The sequence below is a fragment of the Triticum urartu genome, chromosome 4A (genome assembly GCF_056163025.1).
Source record: "Triticum urartu cultivar PI428250 chromosome 4A, HENAU_Tu73, whole genome shotgun sequence".
In the NCBI taxonomy this organism is placed as follows: domain Eukaryota; kingdom Viridiplantae; phylum Streptophyta; class Magnoliopsida; order Poales; family Poaceae; genus Triticum; species Triticum urartu.
This window is the reverse complement of record NC_141876.1, coordinates 388,930,378-388,945,816: the sequence shown is the minus strand read 5'-3', so window position 1 is coordinate 388,945,816 and position 15,439 is coordinate 388,930,378.

Below are 15,439 nucleotides of genomic sequence, written 5' to 3'. Positions count from 1 at the left end.
TAGAGACACCATCACACCACATGGCATTGTTAGAGAGGTTGAAGTCTTGTGTGGGAAAATAAAAAACCCTACTGATTTTCTTGTTCTTGGTTCCCCACAAGATGATTTTTGTCCTATTATCTTTGGTCGACCTTTCTTGAACACTGTTAATGCTAAAATAGATTTTGAGAAACAAATTGTCGGTGTTAGCTTTGGTGATGAGTCTCATGAGTTTAAGTTTTCCAAGTTTAGTAGAAAGCTTCATGAATAAGAATTGCCTAGTAAGGATGAAATAATTGGTTTTGCTTCTATTGCGGTGCCTCATACAGATCCTATAGAACAATATGTGCTAGACCAGGAAAATGATTTCAATATGCATGAAAGAAATGAAATAGATAAGATTTTCTTTGAACAACGTCCTCTGCTTAAACACAATTTGCCTATTGAAATTCTAGGAGGTCCTCCTCCACCTAAAGGTGATCTTGTGTTTGAATTAAAACAATTTCCAGACACTTTGAAACATGCTTATCTTGATGAAAATAAGATATATCCTGTTATTATTAGTGCTAACCTTTCAGAACATGAAGAAGAAAGATTATTGGAAGTTCTGAGGAAGCACCGAGCTGCTATTGGATATACTCTTGATGATTTAAAGGGCATTAGTCCCACTCTATGTCAGCACAAGATTAATATGGAACCTGATACTAAACCCGTTGTGGATCACAAACGTCAGTTAAATCTGAAGATGGAGGAAGTGGTAATAACGGAAATATTAAAACTTCTGGAAGCAGGTATAATCCATCCTATAGCTGATAGTAGATGGGTAAGTCATGTTCATTGATACTACAAGGAGATGGAGATTGCAATGATAAGAGCCAATGTCATGGAAGATGATGAGAAAACAATGGCACGTTTCTTGAATGGACTCAATCATCCTATCAAGAAGATCGCCGTCTTCCAACCATACTCAAACCTCATTGTCGGTGTCAAAACCGGCGGATCTCGGGTAGGGGCTCCCGAACTGTGCGTCTAGGCCGGATGGTAACAGGAGGCAAGGGACACGAAGTTTTACCCAGGTTCGGGCCCTCTTGATGGAGGTAAAACCCTACGTCCTGCTTGATTAATATTGATGATATGGGTAGTACAAGAGTAGATCTACCACGAGATCAGAGAGGCTAAACCCTAGAAGCTAGCCTATGGTATGATTGTATGTTATAATTGTTGTCCTACGGACTAGAACCCTTTGGTTTATATAGACACCGGAGAGGGTTAGGGTTACACAAGGTCGGTTACAAAGGAGGAAATATCCATATCCGTATTGCCTAGCTTGCCTTCCACGCCAAGTAGAGTCCCATCCGGACACGAGACGAAGTCTTCAATCTTGTATCTTCATAGTCTAACAGTCCGGCTAATGGAGATACTCCGGCTGTCCGGAGACCCCCTAATCCAGGACTCCCTCAGTAGCCCCTGAACCAGGCTTCAATGACGATGAGTCCGGCGCGCAGTATTGTCTTCGGCATTGCAAGGAGGGTTCCTTCTCCGAATACATCACAGAAGAACTTGAAAACGAGGATAGTGTCCGACCCTGCAAAATAAGTTCCACATTCCACCGTAGAGAGAATAATATTTTCGCAGATCTAATTTACTGGCTTGTTTTGGCAGCATGACGTTATGTCATGGCCCGGTGATTATTCGAACCGTTTCTTTTAACCAGCTCCACACATAACGCGAGGCGGTTTCTTGACACGTCTTGCCAAAGCGGAGATCATGTTCCTCCAATTACGGGATTCTCATTAATGCGGTCGTGGGTAACCCAAACGTGTCCAGGACTCCTAGATTATAGGCATGTCCTAAACGGCTACGGAGAGGACACTTGATATTCACCCTCTTTATAAAGGGACAAGGTTTTCGCTTTTTCCCTCTCGTTCTCAATCGAACCCTTCCCCCGCCTCGAGTTCTAACACCCAAAGCCTAGGTTTAGGTGCTCCGGATCTTCAACCATGCCTGGATCCAGCCTTCAAAGCCGATGGACGCCCTCCTCCATTACGGAAGAGGACATTAAGAGGTTGAGGGAGGCCAGATACCTAACCGCTGAGGTTTCACATCGACTGCCTCCTCGAGGGCAGATCGTCCCTACTCTCGAACCCAACGAGAACGTCGTGTTCATCTCCCACTTTCTCCGAGGTCTAGGCCTCACTCTGGATCCCTTCGTCAGGGGTTTGATGTTCTATTACGGGCTAAATTTCCATGATCTAGCTCCAAACTCCTTTCTCCACATCTCGACATTTATTGTCGTGTGCGAGGCCTTTCTCCGCATCACCCCTCACTTAGGCTTGTGGCTCAAGACCTTTGAAGTGAAGCCGAAGATGATCGAGGGGCAACATGCAGCGTGCGGAGGTGCATCAATAGGCAAGACGGCAGGAGCTCCATGGACGAAAGGTTCCTTCCCAGAGGTGTCTGAATTCTGGCAGCGGGAGTGGTTTTACGTCACAGCTCCCAGAAGTGCCAAGCGGGCGGCTGCCCCTGCTTTCCGCTCGGGCCCCCCACCACAACTGATGTCATGGATTAGCAGAGGTCTGAGTTGGGGTCCATCCAAGGACGTGCCTATACTGCAAAGCCGCATCCGAGATCTCTTTGAGGGAGATTTTAATTTGGTAGCGGTAATACAAGTTATGCTGGTTCGTCAAGTCCAGCCTTGCAAACGCCGGCCCCTTCGCTTATGGGAGTTCAACCCAGAGGGACCACGTGCCATTCAAAGTTTCCTCGGCCTGACGCACGAGGAGATGTACAAGTCATTCTTCGGACCTCAAGTAGAATGTCCGAATATCACCGAGGACGTGGGCCTGAGCAGTAACCGCGCCACCGATCAAGTAAGAAATCCTCTAGCCGAACACACTGTCTTTTATTCGAAGTTATTTATGAGAGTTCGCTTTTTGACCAGGACTGGCTAACAAAGGCGAAGATGATTCGGTGTTTGGCCCCCCTCCCTGAGGGTTTGGAAAATCCGGTATTGGAAAAGATGCTCGAGGTCGCACCTTGCCCGGAGCCTGTGAAGGAAGATACCGAGGGGATAATACGGGCGGACGCGGGCCCCCATCGCTACCCGTTCCAACCGAGGGAATGAGCGTCTCCATGAAGGAGGACAACCGGGGGAGGAAAAGGACTGCTTCCGAGGATCCGGAAGCCGAAGCCTCCAAACGGGAGAAGAAGTCTCCCATAGAGGGTCCCGCCTCGGGGGGTGCTTTTGCCGCACAAAGTTCGCGTGGGAATCAGCCCTCCAACGAGTCGTAAGTGATCCAAAATACTTTAATAGTAAAGGTATGCTATCTTTTTTCTAAGAAAATAACCACCGCATATATCTTGCAGTTCGGGCCTTAGCCCCTCTCAGATGAGCTCGTCTTCGGGGGATCTTCTTCTAGAGATGATGGAGAGCGAAACGCCTCCCCCGGACTCCTTCTCTCAAGAAGCGGGCGACCCCGAAGTGTCGTCATGGAGGGCCTCTCCAGATCCGGCAAGGCCAGAAGATAATCCCATAGACCCCCGAAGTCCCCAGCGTCCGGCTCCCGAAGAGAGCAGACAAAAGAGTCCGGCACCGTCTAGTGTGCGGTCGGACATTCTGAGGGAGTTGGTGGGGCGAGCGGCCATCTCAGAAGAACACCGCATACTGATGGGTAACGTGATGGAGAGAATCTCGTCCGCCGAAAGCGGATTACATGAAGCCTTTATGAGTCTACTGACAGGCTTTGAGGTACGTGAGATAATATGTGATAGTACTGCACATGTTAGGTGTGCCCTGTGTAGATTGTAGCCCCTGAGACTCTGGTTGTCGTCGAGAACGGCGGCGAATAGAGGATCATATTCTCAGGCAATAACCAGACTGCCTCTATGTGCAGGTGGTGGAAGCTCCGGTGGCTAGCCGGACTAGTGAGTTTGCCAAATTAAAACGGCAACTGGATGCTGCAGACACCGACATCGAGCTTGTTAACAAGAAGCTTGACGAGGCACAGGGTAATTGTTATTATTTGGTGAATGCCACATAGTAAGAGCAGCATGATGCCAGTATCTTTAATATGTTGTGACTGCAGATGGAGCTTCCACCGTGGAAGCCTTGCGGGCAAAACTTGCCCGAGCCAAGGAACAAGCGAGGATTAGTAATGCAGCTGCTTTGAAGGCGGCCGAAGAGTTGAAAGCCGAGAAGGCCGCACATTGCGAGAGCCAAGAGAAGATGGCCAAGATGGCCGTAGAATTAAAAGACACCGCCGACCGTTGTCGGGTCCTTGAAAAACAAAAACCGAGCGAAGGCAACGGACCTTGAGAAGGCCACAGCGGCGGACAAAGACACCCGTCTGCTATGAGAGCGAAGAAGGAGGAGCTGCGGGAAGCCGAGGATATTGCGGCTGGGAAACCCTTCATGTTACGGAGGAAGTTCGGAGATCCACGGTATGCCCCTCTGGATCGGCTGTGGAGTTCGGCAGATGCGTAGATGGATTTGGCGGCGAGCGCTGCCGATGCGGCCAAGTACTTCCAAGGTCAGACAGATCGTGAAGTGGACAAGCTGTTCTGGTCGCAATTCCACGTTCTAGAGCGTCCGCTTTCATTGACTGACCAGCTAGCCAAATGGGCCGAACTGAATAGGTTGTCCGGACTCGCCATGAGGTCTATTGTGGATCAGCTATGGCCGGAAAAGCCAAAGCCGAACAGCTATTTTAGCTTAGTGCAGTAGTTCCTTGGTGCGGTGCCACGCATTAATGCGATGAAGAGGTCGGCGTGCATAGAAGGCTCGCGGATGGCCCTTGCCCATGTTAAAGCATACTGGGCGGAGATGGACGCTACCACTGTTGCGGCGCAGGGTTCGGCCATAGGTCGAGTGGCTGCCGAGCATTATTTCGAGGAGGTTCTCGAGGGTGCTCGTTTGATAGAGGCCCAGTGCTCGAAAAATATTATGTTTGAGTGATATGTATTCTCATTGTAAGCACAATGCTTTTATGAAGTTTTTATAAGTCTATGTTTATACTTTTGCCTGAAAGTAGTATGATGCCTCCTGTGCGGCCGTTTATGTATACATGTGTATAACCTGAAAGATTGCAGCCGTCGGCTTCAACCCCCACGCATATAATGCGGAGGTGCTCGCAAGAAAATGCGTGTTCACACTTAACCCAACGTCTTGGTCCTATTAAGGAGGTGGTAGCGTAGCGAGCGAGGCAACTGGACTATAATGCTTTAACACTTTCACTTAGCCATAGGAGTTTGACAGTGGGGCTACTAGATAGCCCCAGGTGGCTCCACACTCTCCTGATCGCGGGGTGCGTACATGCCTGGCCGGAAAATGGCCCTTCGTTAAGGCGGAGGAATTCTAACATTCTGATAGGTCATCGAGTGGTTGACCAGTCTCACGCTATATCATGACAGTCAGTTTTTGGCTTTCTCTACTGAGGTGCTCGTCCGGATGAACCAGGGCACAATCGCAGTAGTTCTCCTGGTGCTACCTTAGCCGGTAATGCGGAACATAAGGCACCAAAACACAGGAGCCGGGCAAACCCAACATTTGACCAAAGACAATGATTCGGAGCTGATGCATATAAGGCCAAACTCGTGACGCCGAACACTCCCTAAGGTATTCGGTCTTTATGGTATAAAGCGGGCCTAAATAGTGACCTTCGTAAGAAGCCCCTTGTGTCCAGGTACGTGCATTGTTCTGACGTGGCCACATGCCAAGACGTCAGCATCCTTCTCAACTGTGCTGAGAATTCGGTGGATATGTATCAACAAGAGACAGTAAAAAACTTTACGCAGGGTCTTAATCTAAAAAGAATCCTTGGAGCGGGTCCCTGCTGCACGTCTGCGCCTATGTCTCCGTTGTGCCGTATCCTGGACGGGTGTAGCACGATGATCATCTATAAAGGAGAGGAACTTAGGTGAAAAAGTTGTTGTGCGAAAAGATAGTTTTTAAAGAAACCATATATAATTCAAGATGAGTAAAAATTGCCACTTGTCTGCGCGCATTGAGCCCCTTGTATTTGTAATAGAGGTGTGACCATTGATCCGGTATAAATTACATATAGCGGCGCCGGACTCGACTAACCGTGTCTGAGGTCTTGACGACCTGTTAAATGCTTTAGTTGGTGAGGCCGTTTTTAGTGTGCGGCTGCCAAGGCAGCCGCACTCTCTTCGGCGCGCAAAGATCGTTTGATACTTCCGTTTACTGTAATGATGCTGCGTGAACCAGGCATCTTGAGTGTGAGGGAAGTGTAGTGCGGCATTGCATTAAAGCGAGCGAAAGCTTCGCGTCCGAGTAGTGCTTGATAGCCACTTCGGAACGGAGCGATGTGGAAGGTTAAATGTTCGCTATGGAAGTTATCGGGAAAGCCGAATATAACTTTTAGTAGTAGGGAGCCCGTGCAATGAGCCCCTGGGCCTGGCGTTACTCCTTTAAAGGTAGTATTGCTATGGCAAATTTTTGTTGGGTCTATCCCCATTTCGCGGATTGTATCCTGATATATCAGGTTTAGACTGCTGCCACCGTCCATCAGGACTCCTGTGAAGTGGTATCCGTCAATTATTGGGTCTAATACCAGGGCAACTCATCCTGCACGCCGGATACTTTCTGGGTAATCACGATGGTCGAAAGTGATCGGTTGAGACAACCAGTGGCAGGACTCCGCGGTGATAGGCCCTTGGGCATATTTTTCTAGGAGTGTCATTTTGTTTCTTCCCTTGATCACGTGTAACACGTTTACTGTTTTGACTTCAGGGGGAAATTTCTTTTGTTCCCCAGTGTCTTGCTTGAGAGGCTCATCCTCATCTTCGCTTGGTGTATCCTCCCCCTTGTGTACGGCGTTGAGCTTGCCGGACTGCTTGAAGACACAACATTCTCTGTGGGTATGATTAGCAGGTTTACCACGGGTGCTATGGATCTGACATATTTGGTCCAGAATTTTGTTTAGGCTGGACAGTTCGTCTCTGGCGCCTTTAGAGGGCGGCTTTTGCTGACCTGGCCGAGAGCTTTTGAATCTGGCGTTTACTGCCGTGCTCTTTGTGCTGTCTTCTTTATTCCGGCGTTTGTTATTGCTGTTGCGCCGTGATTTCCCGTTTCCATCTCTAACTTCAGATGTACTGGGGTCGCTGGTGCTGCATCTGGCTAGCCAGCTATCCTCACCTGCACAAAAGCGGGTCATGAGGCTTGTTAATGCTGCCATTGTTCTAGGCTTTTCTTGGCCGAGGTGTCTGGCAAGCCATTCGTCACGGACGCTATGCTTAAAAGCTGACAAGGCTTCGGCGTCCAGACAGTCGACAATTTGGTTCTTTTTAGTATGAAACATGTACCAAAGTTTTCGGCTGACTCTCTAGGCTGTTGAGTTATATGACTCAAATCGTCCGCGTCCGGAGGTCGGACATAAGTCCCTTGAAAATTTGCCCGAGAAGCGTCTTCGAGCTCTTCCCAGCTTCCAATGGAGTTTTTGGGGAGGCCTTTAAGCTAGTGACGAGCTGGCCCTTTGAGCTTGAGGGGTAAGTACTTGATGGCGTGGAGATCATCTCCTCAAGCCATATGGATATGGAGGATATAGTCCTCAATCCAGACCCCAGGGTCTGTTGTTCCGTCGTATGCCTCTATGTTTACGGGTTTGAATCCCTCTGGAAATTCATGGTCCAGCATCTCATCGGTGAAACATAGGGGGTGTGCGGCACCCCTGTATCTGGGTGTACCGCGTTGTTCGAATTCTTGATGTGTTACATTGTATGCTGGCGCGCGCTTGTGTGGTCCATAGATGGATCTGGTTGCGCCGTCCTTTTGGTGCGAGCCCTCGCGTGGATCGCGTATTGTCTTGTGAGTGGCATTGTTTGCTGCTCTATGTTGGCCGTGAGGTCGTCTATCCGGCCAGGTGGCTGTTTTGATTTTTGGTTGTGGGGGGTCTGAGGCCTCCTCGTCGAATTCAGGTAGCAACTTCCGCTTTGGGTAGCTCTTGGTGGGGCGATTGTCGCCGTACTTCGCTGTTGTGTTGAGTACTTTACTCCATTTGATTTGGAGTGTGTCCTGCGCAACCTTGAGCCTTTGCTTCTGCTTTTTCAGACTCCTCGCGGTGGCAACAAGCCTTTGACGGGCATTCTGCTGCTCCGGGTGCCTGTCCGGCGTTATGTCGTCCGGACTATTATCTTTGATAGAATTGGTTTGTTCGGTTTGATTCCCCGTATTGCCGTGGTCCGGCAGTGGTTCGCCCTGCTCCAACGCTGGGTCTGTATGATCGTTATTTCTGCCGAGGCGGGATTTGGGGCGGCGCTTGCACCGCCGCTTTGACTGCTTCTCGAGGGAACAAGCCTTCGGTGCGTCCTTCCGTTCCTCGTCATCGTCTTCGTTTGGTGTGTCCACCATGTATACGTCATATGATGAAGTGGACGTCCAGCGCCCTGTGGGCGGAGGTTCTTCTTCGCCTCCCGCATTGTCGTTCATACCGTCGATGTCTTCGGAGTCGAAGTCGAGCATGTCGGTTGAGTCATCGACAGTGGCTATTAAGTGGGTGGTGGGTGGGCGGCAAATTTCTTCGTCATCCGCATCCCAATCCTGTTGGCCATAATCCGGCCAGGGCTCTCCTGACAAAGAGAGAGACCTTAGTGAATTCAGAATGTCGCCGATGGGCGAGTGCTGAAAGATATCCGCGGTGGTGAATTCCATGATCGGCGCCCAATCGGATTAGATTGGCAGAGGCGCGGATGGTTTGGAGTCCGAGAAAGAGTCCGGCACCTTGGAGTCACGGGCTGCGCGGAGGGTTAGGCAGGTGTTCGGCTCGATCGCCGTTGAGACTGCAGCCCCTGAGGCGGTGTCTAACCACCCGTCCTCGATTGGCGCAGTTGGCTCCGAACTAAGGGTCGGAGCTGATGCGGGCGCGGCCTCTGGGGTACTGTTCGGCAGTAGAGCTAGGTCATACCCATCGCGACAGTGTAGTTCAAACTTCCAAATCTGACCGTGTAGTTCAAACTTCCAAATCTGACCTGATGGCCAGGGGCCTAGCTTTCAATCTGCTCCAGATGGCCAAGCGAATTAGCCCGCAGTGCAAAGCCGCCGAATACGAAGATCTGTCCGGGGAGAAAAGTCTCACCCTGGACCACATCGCTATCGATGATAGTAGGAGCCGTCAAGCCTAATGGCGACGACACAGAGGAACTCTCAATGAAAGCACCAATGTCGGTGTCAAAACCGGCAGATCTCGGGTAGGGGGTCCCAAACTGTGCGTCTAGGCCGGATGGTAACAGGAGGCAAGGGACATGAAGTTTTACCCAGGTTCGGGCCCTCTTGATGGAGGTAAAACCCTACGTCCTGCTTGATTAATATTGATGATATGGGTAGTACAAGAGTAGATCTACCACGAGATCAGAGAGGATAAACCCTAGAAGCTAGCCTATGGTATGATTGTATGTTATAATTGTTGTCCTACGGACTAGAACCCTTCGGTTTATATAGACACCAGAGAGGGTTAGGGTTACACAAGGTCAGTTACAAAGGAGGAGATATCCATATCCGTATTGCCTAGCTTGCGTTCCACGCCAAGTAGAGTCCCATCCGGACACGAGACGAAGTCTTCAATCTTGTATCTTCATAGTCTAACAGTCCGGCCAATGGAGATAGTCCGGCTGTCCGGAGACCCCATAATCCAGGACTCCCTCACTCATTGAGCTAGTGCACCAAGCTACCAAAGCGGAACGCCAAGTGCAAGATGATTTCAAGTATGCCAAGTTCTCATCCAAGTCATACGGCTTCTCCAATAACCAAGCTTCAACGACTCCAACACCGACTACAAGACCTTCTACTTCCAACATCGACAAGTCGACTTCCAAGAAAGCTTCGTCAACTACAAGCCATCCTCCTATGAGCAACTTCAAGCCGAGAGCTTCATCATCATCAACCCCAACCGATGAGACCGTCAAGACAAGTTCCTTCAAGTGTTTCACTTGCGGAGGCCGAGGCCACAAGTCCTACGAGTGCACCAACAAGCGAACCATGGTCTTCAACGACGATGGCACTTATGACTCCTTGAGCGACGGTGAAATGGAAGCCCTTGAGCAAGTCGCCATGCACCGCCAAGTGAACAATGAAGAAGAACAGGTCTTTTGTGATGAAGACTCAAGTCCCGCACTTGTTGTCTCCAAAGTCTTGACTCTCCAACATCACCAAGAAGAAGACCAACGATGTCACATATTCCACACCAAGGCCGGCATCAATGGACGATCCGTCAAGGTCATCATCGATGGAGGGAGTTGTCACAATCTCGCAAGTGAAGAACTTTTCTCCAAGCTCCAATTACCCAAGACGACATCCATACAAAGTGCAATGGCTTAGTGACTCCGGCACTATCCAAGTCGAGCACCGAGTACAAGTCTCCTTCAAGATCGGCACCTACGAAGACACCTTGGAGTGCGACGTCGTAAAAATGACCATTTTCATCTTCTCCTTGGACGGCCATGACAATCGACAGAGGAGTCGTCCACAACGGCCGAACGAACCACTACATCTTCAAGATGAAGGGCAAGGAGTACGTCCTCCGTCCAATGTCGCCAAGTCAAGTGATCGCCGACAAGCAAAACACCCATCGTGGAGAGAATAGTGAGAGAGTGAGCCACCAAAAAGAGAGTGAGCACCACAAGCCCAAATTGAGTGCCTCCATGATGAGCGAAAACAAGAACCAAGTTCTATTTGCCACCAAACGTGAGATGAGAGAAGTGTGTGAGAACCCATCTAGTGTCCTACACTACGTCCTCGTGTTCAAGGACAATGCACCACAAACTAACACCTCTCACACTCTTCATCTAGCGTTGTCTTCTCTTTTGCAGGAATTTCAAGATGTTTTCCCCGATGAACTACCTCCGGGACTACCTCCACTTCGAGGCATTGAGCACCGCATCGACCTCATCCCCGGAGCGCCACTTCCAAACAAAGCTCCCTACCGCGTCAACCCGACGAAACAAAAGAAATACAAAGGCAAGTAAAGCATCTCATAGACCATGGACATGTGCATGAAAGTTTGAGCCCTTGTGCCGTACCGGTCATCCTTGTGCCAAAACGTGACGGTAGCTTTCGCATGTGCGCCGATTGTAGACCTATCAATGCTATCACCGTTCGCTATAGGTACCCCATTCCATGCCTAGATGATATGCTTGATGAGCTTAGCGGTGCCACTATATTTTCCAAAATTAATCTTAAGAGTGGTTACTATCAAATCCGCATACAAGAGAGTGATGAATGGAAAACCCCCTTCAAAACCAAGTTTGGTTTGTATGAGTGGTTAGTCATGCCTATGGGTCTCTCGGAAGCACCGGGCACTTTTATGCGCCTTATGAATCATGTCTTTCGCCCTTACATTGGTATATTTGTTGTGGTTTACTTCGATGACATTCTTGTGTTTAGCAAATCTATTATAGAGCATGTCACCCATGTCCGCACCGTTTTGCAAACTCTTAGAAAAGAGCGACTCTATGCTAATATGGAGAAATGCCTTTTTGGTGTTGATAAGATCGTTTTCTTGGGTTTTGTTGTTTCTCCTAAGGGTGTTCATGTTGATGAGTCCAAGATTAATGCTATTAAGACTTGGCCGCAACCAACCAACCTGCATCAAGTGCGTAGTTTTCTTGGCCTTGCAGGTTTCTATCGTCGCTTTGTAAAGGATTTTAGCACCATTGCTTCGCCTTTGCATGCTTTGAGCAAGAAGAATGCGCCTTTTTGTTTGGGGACCATCCCAAGATACCGCATTCAATGAGCTTAAGAATTTGCTCACTTATGCTCCCGTCCTTGCTTTACCCAACTTCGACAAGCCTTTTGAAATTCATTGCGATGCTAGTGGTAATGGCATAGGAGGTGTGTTAACGCAAGAGAAGCGCCCCGTAGCTTACTTTAGTGAGAAACTTTCCGGAGCGCAACTCAATTATCCCATCTATGACAAAGAGCTATATGCTTTAGTCCGCGTTTTTCATGAATGGGAACACTACCTTCGTCCCCACGAGTTTATCATTCATACTGATCATGAGACTCTCAAGTATCTTAAGGGACAAACTAAGTTGAACAAGCGTCATGCTAAATGGAGTGAATTTATTGAGTCTTTTCCCTATGTCATCAAGTACATCAAGGGTAAAGAAAATATAGTAGCGGATGCTCTTTCCCGCATTTTCATGCTTGTCACGGAACTTGAGTTAGATGTCATTGGCTTTGAGCATATCAAAGACTTATATGAGCATGATGCAACTTTTGCCATTCCTTATGCCAAGTGTTTGTCGAATACATCTTGGGAACGCTATTACATCAAAGATGGCTACCTTATGAGAGCTAACAAACTTTGCATTCCCGAGTCCTCGCTTCGTTTGTTGCTTTTGCAGGAATCTCATGGAGGAGGCTTAATGGGACACTTCGGATGCGACAAGACGTTCGCCACGCTCTCGAAGATCTACTTTTGGCCTAAGATGTTTCGGGATGTCAATCGTTTCACCAACCGGTGTTCTACATGTCGCAAAGCTAAGTCCAAAGCTCAATCTCATGGTCTCTATATGCCTTTACCAATTCCATACCAGCCTTGGGAAGACATTAGCATGGACTTTGTACTTGGTTTGCCTAGGACTTGCAATGGGAAAGATTCCATATTTGTCGTTGTGGACCATTTCTCCAAAATGGCACATTTTATTCCTAATCACAAGATAGACGATGCTTCACATGTTGCTAATCTCTTTTGTAGGGAAATATTGCGTCTCCATGGTGTGCCAAAGACAATTGTCTCGGACCGCGACGTCAAGTTCCTTAGCTACTTTTGGAAGACCCTATGCGCCAAGCTCGGAATCAAGCTACTCTTTTCCACGGCGTACCATCCTCAAACCGACGACCAAACGGAGGTGACAAACCGCACACTCTCCGCTCTACTTCGAGTACTCATCAAGAAGAACATCAAGGAGTGGGAGGAGTTTCTACCCATCGCCGAGTTCGCCTACAACCGAGCAAGACACTCAACAACCGGCAAGTCCCCTTTTGAGGTCGTCTATGGATTCAACCCTTTGTCACCATTGGATATTCTACCTCTTCCACTCCAAGAGCGAATCAATTTGGACGCAAGTGCACGAGTGACCCATCTCAATAAGGTGCATGAAGATACAAGAAACACCATCGAGAGCCAAGTACAATGCCTTGCGACAAAGCTCAACATCAACAGGCAACCTATGGTCTTCAACATTGGTGATCTCATGTGGCTACACCTTCGCAAGGAGCGCTTTCCACAAGAACGCAAGTCTAAGCTTCGACCACAAGCAGATGGACCCTTCAAGGTGCTCGCACGCTACAACGACAACGCTTACAAGATCGACCTCCCGCGCGACAAGTACAACGTGAGCGACATTTTCAACATCAAAGATCTCTCTCCCTTCCATGGTGATGAAGAGCTCGATCCGAGGACGGATCTTCCCCAAGGGAGGGGAGATGATGCAGAGCATCCCACGACCATCCCCATGGATGCCACCTCAACTATCCAAGCTCCAAGTGGACCAATAACAAGGGCTAGGGCACGTGCTATTCAATCCGAGGTGACATCACTCCTAGTTGAGTTTTCCCCCTCTTCAAGTGAGACATGGCTACTGCCTAAGTCCGAGATACTATGTGTCATCAGGTACAACGCTCAAGACTCGGAGCTGAGGACTGTAGAAGAAGAGACAGGCGTCAACACTCTAGACAGCCCGGAACTTCCGGCCCCCGGACCTTCCGGCGGCCGATGACTTCGACTAGCCCAGGTGTGCCAACTCTCGGGGTAGCCCGGACCCCGACCCGGACCTTCCGGCGCCCGGAACCTCCGGTCTGCCCGGACCTTCCGGCCCCCGGATGCCAGTAAATCTCCACCACGCCAACTCTCTGGTTAGGCCGGACCCTCCCCGGAACCTCCGGTGCCCGGAACTTCCCGCCCTGCCTGCGCGCAGCCACTTGGGCCGAGGCCCGTGCACCCTTTCGTCACCTAGACTATATATACTCTATCCCGTATGACTTTTTAGGGTTAGCGTTGGTTTAGCTCATACTTAGAGATAGAGCTTCGCTCATCCACATCGGATCTACTCCCCGTGAGAGACCGCGGCCTCTTCGGAGAAGATCCCTTTGGATTCAAGCCCCCTTTCTAAGGGAAGATCCCCCCGTGGATTCAAGACCTCCTCACGGAGAAGAACCGGCTACCCTTGTATCGTCCTTAGTTGTCCATGGATTCGTGTATCGTTCTATGTACCCGAGTATCTAGCACATGTTTGACTTGTTCTTGTTAGTTTGAGTGTTCCTCTTGTGTTTCCCCTTGTGTTTCCCCTCGTTTCCCTCTTGGTGTTCCTCGTGTCCTTCGCGGGATCCGCTCCTTTCGTGAAAGATCGGGCGATTAGGGTTCCACCCTACATCACTTTGCCTTTTATTGATCAATTGCTATAGAGATTATCTAAGCACACACACTTTTGCTTCCTTGATGGATACTCTGGTTTTTCACAAATACCTGATTCTCAGCCTGATCAAGAAAATACCACTTTTACTTGTCCCTTTGGAACTTATGGTTATAGATGTATGCCTTTTGGTTTATGTAATGCACCTGCTACCTTTTAAAGATGTACGACTGCTATATTCTTTAACTGTTGTGAAAAGATTGTAGAGGTTTTCATGGATGACTTTTCCGTTTATGGGAAGTCTTTTAATGATTGTTTAAGCAATCTTGATCGAGTTTTGCAGAGATGTGAACAAACAAATCTTGTCTTGAATTGGTAGAAGTGCCACTTTTTAGTTAATGAAGGTATTTTATTGGGTCATAAAATTTCTGAAAAAGGTACCGAAGTGGACAAAGCTAAGGTTGATGCAATTGAGAAAATGCCATGTCCTAAAGATATCAAAGGTATTCGTAGTTTCTTAGGTCATGCTGGTTTTTATAGGAGATTTATCAAAGACTTTTCTAAAATTTATAGGCCTCTTACAAATCTTTTGCAAAAGGATAATCCTTTTGTTTTTAATGATGATTGTTAAGAAGCCTTTGAAACACTCAAGAAAACCTTAATTTCTACACCTATTGTTTAACCACCTGATTGGAGCTTGCCTTTTGAAATTATGTGTGATGCTAGTGATTATGTTGTTGGTGTTGTTCTAGGACAAAGAGTTGATAAGAAACTAAATGTTATTCATTATGCTATTAAAACTTTAGACAGTGCTCAAAGAAATTATGCTACTACTGAAAAAGAATTTCTAGCGGTGGTGTTTGCTTGTGATAAATTTAGATCTTACATTGTTGACTCAAAAGTAATTGTTCACACCAATCATGCTGCTATTAAATATCTTATGGAAAATAAAGATGCTAAACCTAGACTTATTCTATGGGTTCTCTTGCTACAAGAATTTGATTTACATATCATTGATAGGAAAGGAGCGGAGAACCCCATAGCCGATAATTTGTCTAGGCTTGAAAATGTGCTTGATGACCCACTACCTATT